The 19,357-nt window shown below is 44.4% G+C and overlaps 2 protein-coding genes and 1 pseudogene across 2 annotated transcripts in view; 2 read left to right on the top strand and 1 right to left on the bottom strand.

The window, feature by feature from the left end:
* Positions 1 to 18,045, bottom strand: part of TMEM266 (transmembrane protein 266) — a 119,397-nt gene extending 101,352 nt beyond the window's left edge. Inside the window, exon 1 of the mRNA XM_065906978.1 lies at positions 17,975 to 18,045. The gene's annotated coding sequence lies outside the window, so the exon portion shown is untranslated. The remainder of the gene's footprint in view (positions 1 to 17,974) is intronic.
* Positions 17,834 to 19,357, top strand: part of LOC136146949 (surfeit locus protein 1 pseudogene) — a 30,675-nt pseudogene continuing 29,151 nt past the window's right edge.
* The window catches only part of NRG4 (neuregulin 4), a 103,252-nt gene continuing 102,126 nt past the window's right edge, over positions 18,232 to 19,357 (top strand). Inside the window, exon 1 of the mRNA XM_065906982.1 lies at positions 18,232 to 18,337. The gene's annotated coding sequence lies outside the window, so the exon portion shown is untranslated. The remainder of the gene's footprint in view (positions 18,338 to 19,357) is intronic.

The following is a 19,357-nucleotide window of genomic DNA, read 5'->3' as shown; positions in this document are numbered from 1 at the left end:
CCATCCAGGCACCTCATCCTCTGATGCCCTCTTCTCCTTCTGCTTGGGACTTGGTAAACTCTTTCTAAGAGCTTCTTCTCAAATTAGACTCAATGCATATAGTATAGTATATTGTAATTTTGTTAAATAATCGTTGGGTGATGAATGTAAGGAAAACTAGTGAGCTAAAGAACAGATCACACTAACACAAGACTTCTCCACTCTGAGGCAGGAAAAAACACCTACTTGCTTGGAAGGTCCAAGAGAAGGCAGAATCCTCATTTTGGGATCAACTGATTTAGAAAATTAGATAATTATCTCCTGGAGGATGAGATGTTTAACATTCAGCTAAAAGATAAGGTTCTTTTACATAAGTGGTAACTGTTAAGAAGGCTTCCCAGGTGGCACAGCAGTAAAGAATCCGCCTGCCAATGCTGGAAATGCAGGAGACAGGGGATCAACCCCTGGGTCAGGAAGATCCTCTGGAGTAGGAAATGGCAACCCACTCCAGTATTCTTGCCTGGGAAATCAAGACAGATTTTTTTTATTTCCCAGAGAAATCAAGAGAAGCCTAGTGGGCTATAGTCCACGGGGGTCACAGAGTCGGACATGACTGAGCAAGCACACACGCAAACAGCTGTTGAGACAGTCAGGGACTGTGATTTTCTATCAAGGAATACATCATAAAGGGGCTTCCCTGGTGGTTCAGTGGTTAAAACCCTGCGCTGCCAATGTAGGGGGCATGGGTTCCATGGCTGATGAGGGAACTAAGACCCCACATGCTGTGTGGTGCAACTAAAGATTTCAAAGAAAGAAAGACAGACAGCACAGACCTTTCAGGAAGGAAAGTTAGAGGGCGCAAAGTGTCTTCCTCTCCTCTCAGACAGGATTTGGTGAAAAATTTGTACAGACAAAATAGCCCCAATTTCAAAATGGATGTGAATATGCAGCAGAAGAACTCTAAGAATCAGAAGCTCTGAAAGGAAGAATTGCCTGATTCAGGAGTCCCTGACATCATCAGTTAACAGAACCTGGTGACAAGAGCCACATCCCAAGTACGAGGCATGACCTTCATATTGCTAAGTACACTGCTCAATTTCTCAGACACACAGGAGAACGGACTACTCAATCTTCCTTCTTGAAGTATTTTGTACTCTTTATCTCTGCCTTCAATGGATGTTCCTTCTCAGTTTCCTTCACCGGGTCCTCTACCTCCTCTTGACCTCTACATGTTGACATGCCCAGGGCTCATTAGTCAGACCTCTTATCTTATTCACTTCTCCTCTCTTCCAGGGCCTAGGTGAGCTCACTCAGTCTCACGACTTAAAAATGTCATTCACACATGCTTTCTCCAAAATGCTATCTCTGGCCCCATTCTTTCCCTTGAACACCAGCCTTGCACATCCAGCTGCCTACTTGACTTCTTCAATGAGACATCTCATAGATTGTAAAACTGAAAATGACTGAAACAGAACTCTTCATTTCACCCCACCTAAAATCTCCTCCTCCTCCATCTCGTGCTTCCCTGATAGCTCAGTTGGTAAAGAATCCACCTGCAATGCAGGAGACACTGGTTCAATTCCTGGGTTGGGAAGATCCCCTGGAGAAGGGATAGGCTACCCACTACAGTATTCTTGGGCTTCCCTTGTGGCTCAGCTGGTAAAGAATCCACCTGCAGTGCAGGAGACCTGGGTTCGATCCCTGGGTTGGGAAGATCCCCTGAAGAAGAGAAAGGTTCCCACTCCAGCATTCTGGCCTGGAGAATTCCATGGACTGTATAGTCTATGGGGTCACAGAGTCAGACACGACTGAGCGACTTTCACTTTCACTTTCCTCCATCTCCACTTCAGGAAATGGCAATTTCATTTGGTGGCTCAAGCCCAGAACCTTGAAGTCAACCTTGACTCCTCTCTCTCTCTCACCCCACATCCAATCCATCAACAAATCCTATTGGTTCTACCTTCCACATATATCCAGAATCCAACCACTTGTCTCTGCTTCCACTGAGGGCAACCTGGTCCATGACACTATCAACTCTCAACTGAAAGAAACTCCCCACTGCTTGTCTGTTTTCTCTCCCATCCACTGCTAGTCAAACTCTAGGAAGCAGCCCAGTAAGACAAACTAAATCATGTTACTCCTCCGCCCTCAACTATACAAAGATGTCCCAGTAAATTCTGCATGAAATTCAATGCTCACCATAGTCCACAAGGCCCTGCAAATGCTCTTTTCCAGTTTTATTTCCTACTTTTGTTACACAGGCCTCCTTGTTGTCTTCAGTAAGTTATTAAACTGAACATACATGCCTCAAAATATGAGATAAGATATAAAAAGAAAATTTGTGACATCAATAACACAAAGTGTGTGTAGTGGGGTTGTGCAGCGGGAAAAAAAAAAAAGTCCTTGTGTTTATTAGGTACAGGGCTTTGATTTTGCAAGATGAGGAGAGTTCTGGACATGGATGGTGGTGATGGTGCACAACAATGTGGATTTACTTAATTACAGGCTCTATTTCATTCAGAGATCTCCAGAACTTAATGTGAATGTACTTAATGTCACTGAACTATATATTTAAAAATAGTCAAAATAGTAAATTCTATGTTATGCATATTTTACCAAAATAGGTAAAATGGTTAATTCTTTTTTTTTGGCCACAGCTAGAAGCGTGCAGGATCTTAGTTTCCTGACCAGGGATTGAATCCATGCCCTCTGCATTGGGAGTACAGAGTATTAACCACTGGACTGACAGGGACGTTTCCTAAAATGGTAAATTCTACGTTATGTGTATTCTACCAAAATAAATAATAAAAAAGAAAAAGATCATTAATATCTGTATATTTGCAAAATAGGTCTGAAAGCATAAGCACAAAAGGGGAACAGTAATTATTTATAGAGTAGTGTTAGTTGCTCAGTTGTGTCTGACTCTTTGTGACCCCATGGATTGTAGCCCACCAGCCTCCTCTGTCTATGGGATTCTCCAGGCAAGAATACTGGAGTGGGTTGCCATGCCCTCCTCCAGAGGATCTTCCTGACCCAAGGATTGAACCAGCAGGGTTAAACCCAATTTCCTGAATTGCAGGCAGATTCTTTACGAAGTCTGAGCCACTAGGGAAGCCTGTTAGGGTAGGAGGATTACATATGATTTTCTTTTTGCAGGAAAAGTGCTTCTAATATATGTATTAATTATTTGTGATTTTTATATATATTACATACATAATAAAATTCATAAAGAGCTGTGTACAAACTTATATCTAGTATGGTGATATTTAACTACATACAAACTCTGGAAATAAATATGTTATCCCTAAACTTCCTATTTAGTGTCATCAATTTCAATGGATTCATCTCCACAGGAATTAGACAAGGGGACTTTAAATATAGGAGCACTTAGATTTTCAAATGCAGACTCAGGTGACAACATGGATGCTACCTGTCTGACACAGGACAATCATGCTACAAGCTGTTGCAAAAACGGACACATCTCTACAATGTGTCATTTGATAATGCGGCATCTTTTGACATAGACCAAGCTACAGAGCTGCCTATCATGCATAATTAAGGGTTTCAGATGTACTAAGGTTTGCTCCTGCCAAATGCCATTCATCTATGCTTGACTCTTCCAACAAATATAACTGAAGTACAATTTGTAAAGCAAGCTCGCTGTGTGAATTATTTTGTCCTGCTGTTTTAAGTCACTGCATGGTTCAGAGGAGTAGAGAAATTATTCTGGGATACCTAAATCACAAAGCACAATCCCATCATTTGGGGAGAGGATGCCAAGACCCAGAAGACAAAGTGACTGGTTCAGAGTTACCCTCCTAGTGTATGGAATAGCGGGGGCTCGACTCCAGAAATCCAATGCCTTAGTCCCATGCATTTTCTCAAAAGTTGGAATGTTATCTTTGGAAAAGGAGAGTAACAACAGTCTGAATGTGGTTACAACTAGAAACAGCCTTATCTCTCCCCAACCTTTGTCTTCAAATAGACTCCACAGCTTTCTGATTACTCACACTTTCAAGGACCACCTAATTTCAGCAATTAAGACTAATTTTCAGGTGTTGTTTTTTGTTTTAAATTCAACTGGTCTAAATCAAATCTTCAATCTCACATTTAGCTCAAAGTTCTTTCCCTCCACATGGCTCAGACTAATTCACAGCTTGAGGTCTTGCAAATGGGGAAGGAGATGAAATCTGCTTTTCTCTCCTTCCCTTCTTCCATTGCTCTCGCTTTCCAGGATCAGTGGTGGACAACGGGTGGAGGAGTTGACAAGGATTGAAGTAAAGGGGCTAAAGTCTTTGCACTTGACTGTGAAGCTCCCTTGACTGACAGCATTCTCTGGGTTGGTGTCCAAAGATTGAACATACCTTGGGATGCAGCTATGGCTTCTGATAAAGGCTTTATGGGACTCTCCATAGGATCTGAGTCAGGGGCACCAAAGTGAGGGTGCTGTGGGAGCCCTCTCCCTTGGCTGGGAGGAACTAAGGCTCTCTCTGCCCATCTCCAGTTGCACTGTCCCTCAAATTCTGCCCAGTGAACCAAATCTTCTTGACTAGGCTTTTTTTTTTTTTTTAAGTTGAGAATTATGTTTTTTTAATATATATTTTATTTTGTGGAGTGTTTTTATTCATTTATTTTTGGCCACGCTATACATGGATACGGATCTTAGTTCCCTGGCCAGGGATTGAACCCATGACCCTTGCACTGGGAGCATGGGATCTTTAACTAGTGGACCACAAGGGAAGTATCTGTCTAGTCTTTTTTCACACAGGCTGGTGAGTGATGGCAGTTAGAAAAGTTTATCCACTTTTATATAAATCTTGAGGGGTTTTGTCTAGCTATTCCTCTTCAGAAGTGTGGGGTACTTACCACATAGCATTTTCATTTAAAAAAATTCCATTCAATATTGTCTTATGGGAGCCCTAAGTGTCAGCAAGGTTGTTCTTAGTTTTGGAAAGGAAGACAGTATACAAAGAGGAAGCAGTTGTTGGGAAGATCCTACAGGGAGAGAGGGAATTACCCACGGACTGCTGGAAAAAGGAGGGACTGCCTCCAAAGACAACCCTCCCTCAACATAGGGAATGTCAAAGATTCTGAGAAGACTCTGAGGTGAGCTGCTTCTCTGGGACCCAGCAGTTTGGGGGCATCAGGATAAGATAAAATCCTGCCATTGCCCTTCACCCACTCAGTGGTATAGACTGAGCTCTTTCCTCCTTCTGAACTCTGGGTTCACCATCTATAAAATAGGGGGATGGTGACTATTTGTCATTTTTGGCTGCATAGCATTGCAGCATCCTCTCTGTTTGGAGGAATTACAAGATGGGTGGTGGGCAGACTCCCCCTCTGGCCATTACGGAAGCCCAAGAGGAGGCCATACTCCCTACCCTTCCCATATATTACAACATGGAAATGTGACCCAGGCTCATCCAAAGACTTTGAATCCTTAATAAGAATGCAAAAGTATGACTGTGGTGGAATGTGAGTCCAGGGGTACAGCTTGAATGTTGACTGCAAGTGATCAGCCCAGACTAGTACAGGAGCGCCCAGGGCCTTTGAGCTGTGCCTGGCCACCTTGATTAAATTCTGAGCCTGGCTCTCTAGCCTCCAATGATTCTGCAGAGATGCCATGTTCTCTGTGATAATTATCTTAACTTGGCTCACAAGCCCCATTCAATCCTTTTCTCCCTCTACAGTAGAGGCTAGAAAGCAAAATACTTGAATTCCCAGACACCTTTGCATTAAGAAGTGGTCATGTGATATAGTCCTGATTAATAAAATAAAACAAGAAGTCCCTTCCCCAGTATGAAGGTAAAACCTGGAGAGGAAAAAGCTTTTGTACTTCACCGTTGTCCCTCTCCTTCTTCCTGCCTGGAATACATATGAAATGCCTGGAAGTGAAGCATCTGCTCATGACCATGAGGAACAAAATGCTAATCGGAACCCTAGCCTCTGATGACATCCCTGAGCAGCAAGACAAGCCAACACCACCGCTTTTAGAAGCTAAATACTGGTGAGAAAAGTAAATCTTGCTACATGGTATACAGCAGGTCAAAAGAGATTCCATGCACTGGGTCCAATTTGCTACAGAGATTCAAATGGAGCTATTATAGTTTATGATAAAACAGATGAAGATTCTTTTTGGAAGGTTAAAAACTGGGTGAAATAATTATGGAAAATGTTGGGAAATGAAACCTGTTTATGTATAGTAGGAACCCAAGTAGTGGCTCAGATGGTAAAGAATCTGCCTGCAGTGCAGGAAACCCAGGTTCAATCCCTGGTTTGGGAAGAACTCCTGGAGAAGGGAATGGCAACCCACTCCAGTATTCTTGCCTGGAGAATTCCATGGACAAAGGAGCCTGGCAGGCTATAGGCTATGGGATCGCAAAGAGTCAGACACGACTGAGTGACTAACACACACATATAGGTAATAAACTAGACTTGGAGAAAGAGAGACATGTTTTAATTCAAGAAGCAGAGTCGTATGCAGAATCTGTGGGAGCAAAACATTATCATACTTCAGCCAAACAGAACCAAGGAATCAACTCTTTCTTGACCGTTGTAAAAGAGAAGATAAACACACATCCTTCTACTCCACCATCTTGATCGCCTCACCACAATCAAGGAAAGCCAACCAAAATGATCACACGCATCTCAGTCTTGTATAACTCAACAAAGCTATGAGCCATGCCGTGTAGGGCCACCCAAGACGGACGGATCATAGTGGACAGTCCTGACAAAACATGGTCCACTGGAGAAAGGAATGGCAAAGCACCTCGGTATTCTTGCCTCGAGAACCCCATGAATTGTATGAAAAGGCAAAAAGATATGACACCGGAAGGTGAGCCCCCCCAGGTTGGTAGGTGTCCAATATGCTACTGGGGAAGAGCAGAGAAATAGCTCCAGAAAGAATGAAGTGGCTGGGCCAAAGTGTAAAAGACACTTGGTTGTGGATGTGTCCGGTGGTGAAAGTAAAGTCTGATTCTGTGAGGAACAATATTGCATAGTAACATGGAACGGTAGGTCCATGAATTAAGGTGAATTGGATGTGGTCAAGCAGGAGATGGCAAGAGTAAATATCAACATTTTAGGAATCAGTGAATTAAAATGGATGGGAATGGGTGAATTTAATTCAGATGACCAAGGTTTCTTCCCAACCCAGGGATCGCACCCAGGTCTCCCACCTGCAGGCAGATTCTGTACTGTCTGAGCCACCAGGGAAAAACCCAAGAATACTGGAGTGGGTAGCCTATCCTTTCTCCAGATCTTCCCAACCCAGGAATCAAACTGGGGTCTCCTGCATTGCAGGCAGATTCTTTACCAGCTGAGCTCCCAAGGAAGCCTAGACTTTTGCTGCTGCTGCTGCTGCTGCTGCTGCTGCTGCTGCTGAAGTCGCTTCAGTCGTGTCTGACTCTGTGTGACCCCATAGACGGCAGCCCACCAGGCTCCCCCGTCCCTGGTGTTCTCCAGGCAAGAACACTGGAGTGGGTTGCCATTTCCTTCACCAATGCATGAAAGTGAAAAGTGAAAGTGAAGTCACTCAGTTGTGTCCAACTCTTAGTGACCCCATGGACTGCAGCCTACCAGGCTCCTCTGTGCATGGAATTTTCCAGGTAAGAGTACTGGAGTGGGTTGCCATTGCCTTCTCCCAGATTTCTGCTACCTAGGCAAAATCTGAGTTGAGCATGATATTTATATTTGTAAAATATTTCATAGTTTAGAAACTTAAACTGTCATTTTTTGTACCATCTCACCGATTCTCACAGCAAAGCTGAGCTAAACAGGGCAAGCACAAGGACTATGAGGAGTGATAGGTTCTAGAGACAAGTATGGATGGTTGGAAGGCATCACTGATTCAGTGGACATGAACTTGGGCAAACTCCAGGAGACATCAAGAGACAGGGAAGCCAGATGTGTTGCAGTCCACAGCGTCGTGAAGAGTCGGACACTTCACGACTGCACAACTGAACAAGAGCAACAGTGACCCAAGGCAGTGGGGAAAGAGGAACAGACATTGGACTAGGGGTCAGGAAACCTGCTTTGTGCTCCCGTTCCACCACTAACTTAGTCCCTTGACCTTGGGGAAGTCATTTACCTCTGGGTCCAATCTCCTGATCTGTACAGTGAGGATGCTGGATGTACTAGTCAACTTAGACTACCTTAACAAAATTCCTTAGACTACATGGCTTAAATAACAAACTTATTTTCTCACAGTTCTGGAGATGAAAAGTCCAAGATCAGGGTGCCAGTACAGTCTAGTCCTGGTGAGAGCTCTTCTCTCTGCTATGTCCTCATACTGGGGGTGGGGAAAAAGAGAGAGGGAGAGAGAGACAGCTAGAGAGAACTCCCTCTTTTTACAAGGACATAGTTCCAGCAGATTAAGGCCCCATCCTTATAACCTCAGCTAATCTTTTCTTTTTACATTGGAGTACAATTGCCTTTCAATGTTGTGTTAGTTTCAGAATCAGCTATCTGTAGACATATATCCCTTCCCTCTTGAACCTCCCTCCCACACACCTGCATCCCACCCTTCCAGGTCATGACAGAGCACTGAGCTGAGCTTCCTGTGCTGTGCCGCAGGTTCCCCCTAGCTACCTATTCTACACATGGTAGTGTATGTGTACTCTCCCAGTTCATCTCACCCTCCATTCCCCTGCATCCACATGTCTGTTTTCTACATCTGCATCCTATTCCTGCCCTGCAAATAGGTTCATTAGTACCATCTCTCTAGATTCCTTACATATGCATTAATAAACAATATCCGTTTTTCTCTTTCTGACTTACTTCACTCTGTATGACAGACTCTAGGTCCATCCTCATCACTACAGATGACCCAATTCCATTCCTTTTTTATGGCTGATAATGTTCCATCATATATATGTACCACATCTACTTTATTCAGTCATCAATCAATGGACATTTAGGTTACTTCTGTGTACTGGCTAATGTAAATAGCACCTCAGAGAACACTGGGATACATCTGTTTGTTTTTTTTAAATCATTGACCTCACTTAATCTTATTTATTTCCTCAAGATTCTTTCTCCACAAACAACCACGCTGGGGGTTAGGATTTCATCATATGCATTTTGGGGGAACACAATTCAGCCCACAGCACTGACGTGACATTTGGAGTTCCTTCCACCTGTTAGCACAAGTCTGGAACATTGAAGATACTCACAGTTGTCCAAGGAATCAGTTAGTGTACTGGCTTCCTTGATTCAAGACATTGCACAAGGCTCATATCTCAACTCTTAGGTAGGGAGCATCTTGGGGTCTTCTGTGTATGCTTCTCCTTTCCAAAGGAAATTAACACACCAAAGGTGATCTCTGGCCAAAACAGGTCTCTCCTGAGGCTGGAGCCTTAGCATTTTTCAAAAAGCAGTATATTTACTGTTACTTTCAGTTTTGGGGTGTGACATGAAAACTAGCTGCTGTCTTTAGAAAGAACACAATGCTGACTGTCATTTGGAGTTGGGTTTCAAATCACACGTATATAGGTAAATTTTCTGACTGCCATGGACAGTACTGATCAAATGTGGCCCTTCACCAAAGCCCAAAATGCCTTGTCATTCCTCCTTCACCCATGAAGCACCTGCAAGTGCTATTTTCAGGCGTCTTTGTGGTCAGACGCAACCTCTGGTGAAGAGAGCCAGCCAACCTTAGGTCAAATATAATTTTCTCCAATGGTAATTAACCAGGATTTCTCCAGAAATATTAATTATTTTTGGTTTAATATACTTATTGTCAAAGGCCTAAAAACAATTATATACTCACTGCCAAAGGCCTTAAATACAATTCCAACAAAAATATTCTGAGGATGGTTGAAACAGCCCTAGAGTGACGTGCTGTGTTCAGATCCAAGGCTGTTAGGGGTAAAATGGTCTCAACTTCTATAACTACTTTATTTGTTTACTTCTCCTTATTTATGATAAAATCTATAACTGTTTGTACCACTAAATTTTCCCTGTGTTAGTAATTTCAAACACAAATTCACCTTTCACAGCTATTAAAATCTTCATCTTCAATTGCCCCCAACTGTCCCAATTCTTACAAAATGGTAAGATGCTGAGTTTCCATGTTTGACTCTGTAGAGCAATGGTTCTCAACTGGGAGATGCCAAAGAGGGCATTTGGCAATATGTCGAGACACTGGTCATCACAACTGGCATCTAGTAGGTAGAGGCCAAGGATGCTACTAAACAGTGCACAGGACAGCTCCCCTACAACAAAGTTATCCAGCCCCACATGTCAATAATGCTGAAGCTGAAAAACCTTGCTACAGAATCTGAAGATGCAAAGAACATGGTCTGTAAGGCTGCCAGGGTAAGAGAGGGGAAACTTCTACTGGCAGCCCAACTCAACACACGACCTCAGAGACACAGCAGAGACTGATGGAGTATTTGCCATGCCAACAGATGTTGGGAACAGGGTTAATTTTTTTTAAAGTAGGCAGCCCCTCCTCTGATCTTCATTCAACTTCACTGTCCTCTTCACCTGCATAGTAAGGGGAAAGAAAATGGGACTAGGACACAGTGGCTCAGGAGCAGGCCTGTGACGAGGTCTGAAGATTTGCCACTTACACCCTCAGAGCTCATTTTACTTGCAATGGATGGCATGAGGACAGAAAAAAGCTCCACTTTATAAAATCCTAACAGCTTCATGGGTTGGTAGGATTTCAAACTCCTTTTAAAAGGCATTAAATAACTCCCTGTGCTCCCATTATTTTAATGATTTCTGTATATCCCTCCTCATTCCAAAAAGGTTGAGGTGGTTAACTCGCCCTGTGGTGTCGAGTCAATCTCCCCATATAAGGCTTACATGGGCTTTAGGACCGATCAATAGGTGTTTCAGTGTAGGAGGAAAAAGGATTTGGGGAGGACCAAGGAAACCTATAAATTCTGGCAGTTCAAAGATATGAGTTAAATTCCTACTATGTGTAAAGTACAGTGCTAAATGCTGAGGCAATATTTTTTAAGCGTATAAATCACAGCTGGTGTCCTTAAGTAATTTATAATCTGCCTGAGAGAGATAGGCTCAGTGCCCAAGGGAGGATGTCTTTCATTACAAGGCGGTCTGTGCTCAGAGCCTCCAGGCAGGCACAACCCTCAGCTCTCTTCCCTTCCTCTGGCCGGGGAAGGAGGAGCAGAGCAAAGGCTAGAAGTGGGCACACACTTCTTAGCACTTCAGGTGCTAAAGTTACGGTTTTATCCCACAGCTACAAGAGAGACTCCGAAGGCATCCAAACAGGAAGTTACTGTGATAAAACGTGACATTTACTGAGCGCTTGCTGTTTACCAGGCACACTCATTTCATCTTCTTCCTGACAGCCCTATGACAAAGTTACTCTTCTTCCCATTTGACTGATGAGGAAACTGAGGCATGGGGTTATTAAATCATTTGTGCAGAGTCACACAGTTAGGAAGAGCTAGAGCCAGGATTCCCACCCTGGGCAGAGCCCACACTCTAATTTCTTCTCAGGACTGCCTCTTGATAGGACAGGAAGGTTGAGAGCTGAGGAAAGACCAGACATGTTAGGAAGACGCTGCCAGCAGGGAGCAGTTCAAGGAGTGGAAGTCAATGGGGTCAGATGTTGCTGAGCCATCAGGAACGAAATCTGAGAAAGGGCCATTGGATTTGTGATTAGGCAATCAGGGGTGACCTTTAAGAGTTCTGTTCCGTAGAAGGGTGGGGACAGGGGTTCCGGGTAAGACAGGAAGTAGGGAGTGAAAATGCAGAGAGTCCCCGATAGGAACTGATAATGAAAGGACAGGGAGAAACCAAAGAGAATTTTGAAGCTATGCTACCAAACAATGGAACACAATTACAATATATTTCACCTTGTTCTTTTGTTTTGAAGGGTATAACTAATAAATTTCAGTAGCCACGGTTAAAGGAGAATCAGCAGTGTCACAGAAATTGTTTTTTGAAAAAAACAACACTGCATCAAATTTGGGTAAAATCAAAGATTTAACTGTTTGAAGGGAAATCATTATGGGAGAAAGGTTACTTAACCTTATTTCTATATTGCATTGACTGGACATGATGGCAATTCTGTAACTGGGATGGGGGACTGTCAGAAAATCACGGATGAAATAACTCGCTTCAGACTTAGTTCAAGCCAAGAGTAGCAGAAAGCAATGGCTTTATGCGTTATGGCTTGAGGCTGAAATTCAGAGAAGAGCTGCCTGATAGACAGCAGCATGCACTTCCAAAAACCTGGGCTGCAAAGGGCAGAAATACTTATTAAAATTCTTTGTTTTAATGAGCTGTGGGAGCCCGAGTTATCGGCCCTGTCCTAGCTACTGAGTAGTTTCCATTACAAATCAAAAGCAGTTTCAGGCAGGCTGCATTTTCTTGGAGGGGAATTCTCTCCTGGTAGATAATTCGGACCGCCTAGGGCAGCAATTAAAGGCACTGAGGAGGAGAGAAGGAGAAGGAGGCTTCCCTGTGGCTGAGGAGAGGTTCCACTGAGACTTCATTCCATAGCCATTCCCTCCCTCTGGCATTCCAGTGTACTCAGTCCTACAGCGCTCTGAGTCACGTTCATGTCCCAAATGCCCATCATTTTGCTGCTGCCCAAGAACTACTGCAAACAATAGATGAATGAAAGGTAACTCGGAGCCTGAAACTGCTGGGACCAAAATAATCTCAGGTTGGGATGCTGTTGGGGTACGCTTTCTGCAAAACTCAGATTCATGAGATAAATGCTTTGGCAATGAACTTTCACACCCTGGCTTAAGCAGGAAAGACACCAACAGGTATTCAACCTTAAAAAAAAAATGTTGAAGCTGGTAGTGCCATGATTAACCTGCCTGTATGAGTGTCCACAGATTCCTTTTCCTTTCTAGTGACTCAGGCCATGGGAAAGTTGGTGGAATCTAGAGCATCCTTCTTTGGAAGTCTTCAAAATCATTCTGCACTCCAAATAGAAGGGAACCCACACAGGTCTCCTTTCCATCCCAAGCCATATGCCCATCTACCTTTTGCTTCCTTGTTACACACTGCAGCCCTCGGGAGACTTTCTTTTCATCTTTCCAAGGGCTGACTCTGTCTGGGAAGTTCCTCTTTTGTCAACAGCAGCTCAAAAGTAAGACAACATCTCCCCAGATTCTTCTCCACTTTCCTTGTTGTTCTCCCCCACTCCCAACACATATACAGCCTTTGCATTTGAGAGGTTTCACTGCTCACGATGGGGAACTGCAAGGGCTACAAGAAAACAAGAAGTGTGGGAGGCTGGAAAGACTCAAGGATGCCACGGTGACTTGTCAGTTCTTTTCCATAGCACCAGGGTTAGGGGAATGAACAAAATAGACAAAATCCCTGTGCTCTGGAGCGTTCATTCCCTGGGGCTGATTTTTATAGAGTGTGTTCAGAGGGGCTGTGGATAAAAGCAAAGCAGGAGGAGGGATGGGAATGCCTGTGGGAGGGTGTGTAGTTTTAAAGGAATGATGAGACTTTGAGCAGAGCCAAAAGGAGGTGAGGAAGCAAACCATGCAGGAATCTGCAGGAAGCATGGTCTAGGAGAGGGAGGCACTAGTGCTAAGGCTCTGAGGCAGCAGGAACAGCAAGGGGGCCTGTGTGGATAGGCAGAGGCAGAGAAGGGTGGGAGGCCAGAGAACGGTGGGGCAGAGCACTCTCCATCCTGCAGTGGAAGTGAGAAGGAGGAAAAGGCCCAGATTCTGAGCCATACTGATGAGGGCCTGAACCTCAGCGTCTGTTCCTTATGTCATACACCTCGGGCACTTCTCTTCTAATCTAGAAAGAGCTGACCACAAAGGGTCCTTGCAAAGGGCTAAAGGAGACACGAATGTGAAACTACCTATGGCAGGACACAGCACACATCAGTTCCCTTCCTCCAGCCCTGGTTACAGGGCTCCTCTCATCTAGCTCCCATTGTGGCCATGTCTAGAAGGATGCCATTCAAGGGCTTTCTAGAGGTTCAAAGTATACTACCAAGTGCAAGAAAAGAAACTGCAAAGCAGTATGCATCTATGTATAGTATTGTTGGTGAACAGTAACATTTTAGTGTCCGCATTAAAAAAATCCAGAGAAATCCATACCAAACTACTAACGGTGGTCTCAAGAAGGTATAAGACTATCAAAGAATCTAACCATGGACCGCTACCTTCTATATTTATGTAATGATTGAACATTTTACAACACATACATATTTGCAAGTAGAAATCACAATAGATACTAATGTTGGTACAGGAGAATTGATTTCCTGGCCCTTTCCTATAAGCAGCCTCCATCCTCCCTTGCGCATAAAACCCACAGATGTGAGCCCACTTTAGGAACCCTTACATCTTCCTTATGGGGAAACTGAGTGCATACAAGTTCAAGCAAAGGTCTAGGTCTCTCAAGAGACCAGGACTATTGGAGAAAATCCTATGGTGGGTGTGCCTGGCCAGCATTTGTGAACTCTGGTTCAGTTTGGAAAGGGGATGGGTTAACTAGCAGGTTTTGAACCGCTTTCTAAATATAATTAAAACCCTTGCTATAGCTTCCACCAAGGAGAGAAAAAGAAGACTGGTGAAAATCGAGTATTTCAGAGTAAACTGACTGTGAACTTTTGTTATTCCAGATTGTTGACACAGAAACAAATATCTCATTTTAGAGAATACTAAGTTAAGTGTAAGAAAACAAAACATTTCACAAGTAAGTAGCCTACAAGGTCAGTCAAGGAAAGACAAATATGCCAGTTCCCAGTGTCTTACTCAACAATACATTAAAATGTGCATTACAATAAGTCACTGCAATGCATGCTAGTTATATAGCTTGGAAAAATTTTAGTTGCTTCCCCACTTCCAAAAAAAGAAAAAAAAAATCCTTGGTGAAGGGAATTAAAAAAAAAAAAAAAATGCTTAAGCATCCATAGTTGCCCATATGGTTTTTCCCAGTGTAAACATATGTTTCAGGGAAACAAATATGTAGTCAGAAATGTTTTAATGTTCCTCAAATTGACCACTGCACCAAAAGAGGGTGCTCAGCCCTGCAGTAAATAAAATCCTGCTTGAACAGAAGAAAGTAGACTTCTTGGATGCTTTTTAATTATGAGACTACTGTCTGTAGAAGATAGAGGTGCTCCCCATTGGAAAACCCATTTACTCCCCAGAATCAAGCAATGCCTCTCTTTGCTTTCCACTTCCCGCTCAGTAACATCAGGACTTATCTTGAGTTTATCTGATCAGAAACTGGAAATCCCCAGGGCAGAAAGGCTCCATCTCAGCATTTCCATAAGCACTGGAGCTGTGCGCTTCCAAAACCAAGTGACTTCCGTGAGGTAAAATGGTTGTAACAAATTGCTTTACTATCAACAGAATACAGTATAATGAAAAAAGTAACATCATGATGTCCTAAAACCAGTCATATTGCCCAAGAAAGAAAACAGAGCTTGTAGAATTTACAAGAGAGTCTTTTATTTCTGACTTAATATTATTCACCAATTTATCATTAAAGCTGTAACTTCCATGGGATATAATTTTCAAATAATCCCTTATGCTTATCTATACTTTTCTCACCACCATCTCAAATATGTGACCTGAGTATAAAACTTTGTAGCCCCCCTGGATGAATTTCCCATTGATGCAACCACAGTGAGAACTGTTAGGAATGTGTAGCAAGATCTCATAACTGCGTTATAATAATGCATTTATATAAAATTATTAAATTTACACCCATTGTTAAATGTACAGATTACAAGATTTTCAAATGAAGAGCTGCTACAATCACAGAGAGACTGGATTATGGTCTACAGCTTGAATAGATTTCTTCACCGGGTTAAGGCATATACACACAAGTGTGTCGATGTTTTAATGACTGGCAATGAGACCAGAAAATGGTGTGCAGTGTAGGGAGAAGATAGGAGTGGAATGTGACCATGAAAACTGAATGATTCATTCTACCTGATGCATATACATTTTATAGATTTAAATGTGAAGGGAAACAACTTTTTGAACATAACTGTTTTGGGAGAGTTGAACAGAAACATGTCTTTAAAAAAAATTTTTTTTTTAAACTTTTTATTTTGTATTGGGGTATACCCGATTAACAAACAATGTTGAGATAGTTTCAGGGGAACAGCAAAGGGACTTGGCCATACATATACATGTATCCGTTCTCCCCCCACCTCCCCATCCCATCCAGGCTGCCACATAACATTGAGCAGAGTTCCATATGCTATACAGTAGGTCCTTGTTGGCTGTCCATTTTAAATACAGCAGTGTGCATATGTCCATCCCAAACTCCCTAACTATCCCTTCCCTCCATCCACCCCCCATCTGGCAACCAGAAGTGCATTCTCTGCAAGTCTAAGAAACATGTCTCAAATCCCATGTTTATAGGCTCAGTGCCACCTTAAAAAATTCCACACAAATCCATTCTGAAACAACAGTTTCTATTACTGGAAAGTCACAAAGGTTGAATTGAATCTATGAAATGGAAAATCAGATCCAAGCCTGTATGCTCATTCATAAGCTTTGATCTTAATGAAAATGTAGATGGAGTGACAGCACCAGGGTTAAACATTACTCCCACTCCCTTAGCCACGCACTAAACCCCCCGTTCCTCAGCAATCAGATGCACTAGAGTTTGTCTCCTTATCCTGTCCCTGACTGTGTGACCTTGGGCGAGTTAGCTAACCTAAGTCTTAGTCTCTTCGGGTTCAACATGGAGATAGTAGGTTTGTTATGAAGATTAAATGAGATCATGCACCAATAACTCATAACTCAGTATCTGGTATACATGACCATTAAAAAAATGTGTTCTCATGATTAAATGTGGCACTCTACTATATATTTTAGAAGCAATTATAGTCCTGTTGCCCTATCCAAAGATCTTGTGATAACCATTTTTATTCTATACTTCTAGCTTTCGCTATTTTTTCACCATAGCATTTGGGGGGGGGGGCGCAAAAAAAGGTAGTCCGTTTCATATGTCTCACTTTTGGAACTGTTTCTGGAAGCAAGGTGAAAAGCTGGGGAAATAGGTAACTGAAGAGAAATTTAGTCTTTAGGATATGATGTTATATGTGTATGGAATATAAACAAATCATCTCATTTCAATCTATAAGATATGGGGCATCAAATGATAGTCAGGTTTTATTTTAAAAGAGACAAAAGCCAAGCAGTATTAAAGAATACATTAGGGATCAATATGGGCCTATTGCTATCTCAGTATTAGTGTCTGAAACAGGGATTGGTGGGCTAGATTACAGGGAATTTCATGGGGTCTAACTTCCAACAGGTGGCAAGCTTTAGTCATCCTCAGATGCAAAACCTTAATGAGTTTGAGTATGCAAGTCTCAGGGATTCTGTTCAAGGCCTCCTCTCGGCAATCAAGGGAAACAATCTTCTGGTTTTAAGCCACCCTGGCAAGTTAGCAAGCAGGGGAACTGTCTGCCGTAGCTTGCACCTGTCCCCAGAACCGGATTCTGGCCTGACAGTGAAAAACCACCATCCTTTCTTGCCAGTCCATTCTGCCGCTGTGGCGCCTCCAGACAAATGGGGGAAGCCCACGAGGAAGCGGTCACGACCAACCAAGCCACAAATCCCTGGGGTGTGGGATTTCCACCTCAATACCACACTCGAAAACCGAAAACAGGCGCTCGCTTGTTATACTGCAATGGGATTCCCCCCAGCAGCAATCCCCCCCCCCACCCCCAGCTTGCATGTTTTATTAATAAATGCAAGATGGCACACGGATGCAAAGAATGGGAGGTAAGGCATCTGCAGCTGGACCCGAACCAGGGCAGTTTGCAAAAATAAATAAGAAGCATGTGACAAGAAGCAGATCTCCAGGCTGGAGCTGAAGCCCTGGGCTGCCCCAGGCACCCCTCGCATTGCTACCCCGGCCCGAGGGGATGAAGGTCAGTGGTAAGATCCCAGCCCTCCCGGGCACGTACCCTGCAAACCCTGACCGGCCCCCACCCCCGCCCCGGCCACAGGACCCGGGCAGCGTGGCAGGGGAAGCCCCGGCCACGGCCGGCTGCGGGGACACATACCTGCTGCCGGGGCTGGGGATTCGTTCGGCTCTGCAGCGGCGCTGGCCGCGGCTCGCGCTCCCGGGGCTCCCCTCTCCGCCCCCCCGCCCCCTCGCGGCCCCGCGGCTCCCTCCGCTCCTCCGCCCACCGCGCTCGGGGGCGCGCGCGCGCGGCCACGCGCCGGCGGCAGGACCGGGCCCGCGCCTGCGCCCTCGTCTCCTCTTTCGGCGCGCGCGCCCAGGAGGCTGCGGAGCGGCCGCGCGACTGTCTAGGAAACCGCAGCCTCGGCCGGCCCGGAGGGCGGCGGGAACCGGGCAGGGGGCGGGGGCTGGGGACGCGGCCCGCGCCTGGGCCCGAACGGAGCGCGCAGGTCTCGTGGCGCGGGTGAGGGGGTCGCGGGGACGCGTCGGGTGTATGGGGGGCTGCGCGTGCGCGTGTGGAATCAGGAGGGGGTCGTGGAGAGAACGTCTGAGGTAGAAGGACTGGGAAGCAACAAGTGAGGGGGCCCCATTCGCGGTATTTCGTTCAACCGAGAATAGAAACCTTCTCTGGCTTTGGTGCAGCGCTTTGCTGTTTCCAGAGCTCTTTGCCAGCCGTTGGTTACATCCACACACGGCACCCGGTGAGGCAGCGAACGGCGGGCATGGATTGCCCTTTGAGCTTTGATGAACCCCTTTCTGGCCGAAGTCGAACCAGAATCAGAGGCCCCCTGACTCAGGCTGCTGTCTAGGGAAAAAATTCCTTGTCAGAACCTTCATTTCATAGTTGACCTCGGGACTCTTGTAGGTCAGTGTTTCTCAACCTTTTTCTCTTTCCATTATCGTTCTCTTAAGAAAAGCCTTTTAAAACGTTTTGCTCATCAATCTCTTCCTCCTCGACGCCATGAAATTCTGATACCATTCATATACCATATAGCTGCTTATGTACCGTACGAATATCGTGTTTTACACATAAAAGGAGTAAGAGCTCACCCTTTGGAGGTAAAACATCTTCCCCGTGGAGAATGCTTGCTTTAGGACAGTGGCTCTTGGTTAGCGGGTGGGGCAAATGGCTTAGATGAGGACTCTGGGAGCACCCAGAAGACTAGAGATTTAGGTTCTTACATCCTCCCTGTTTCTGATGTCTGTACGGGCTCCTGTGAGCAGTGGAATACAATCACTTAAGCATCTTCTGGAGTTAAAGTAGCTTTTGTCACTTGTAGTCTCGATTCATGCTAAAAATCTAGCCATTTTCCAGTAGAGTCCCGATAGTTTTGCTAAACTACTTGAAAAGATCGTAAACCCTCTCTTCTAGACCACCAAGCTCCAGGGTGAACTCCAGCTCTACAGACAGCCTTGATTTCTGGTTCTCATACCTCTTATAAAGGTTTTGGTGTTTGTTTTGGTTAGGCCTGTTTGATTCGCA

Source organism: Muntiacus reevesi, chromosome 15, assembly GCF_963930625.1.
Source record: "Muntiacus reevesi chromosome 15, mMunRee1.1, whole genome shotgun sequence".
Lineage (NCBI taxonomy): Eukaryota > Metazoa > Chordata > Mammalia > Artiodactyla > Cervidae > Muntiacus > Muntiacus reevesi.
The sequence above is the reverse complement of the archived record's forward strand: the minus strand, read 5'-3'. Positions and strand labels throughout refer to the sequence as shown.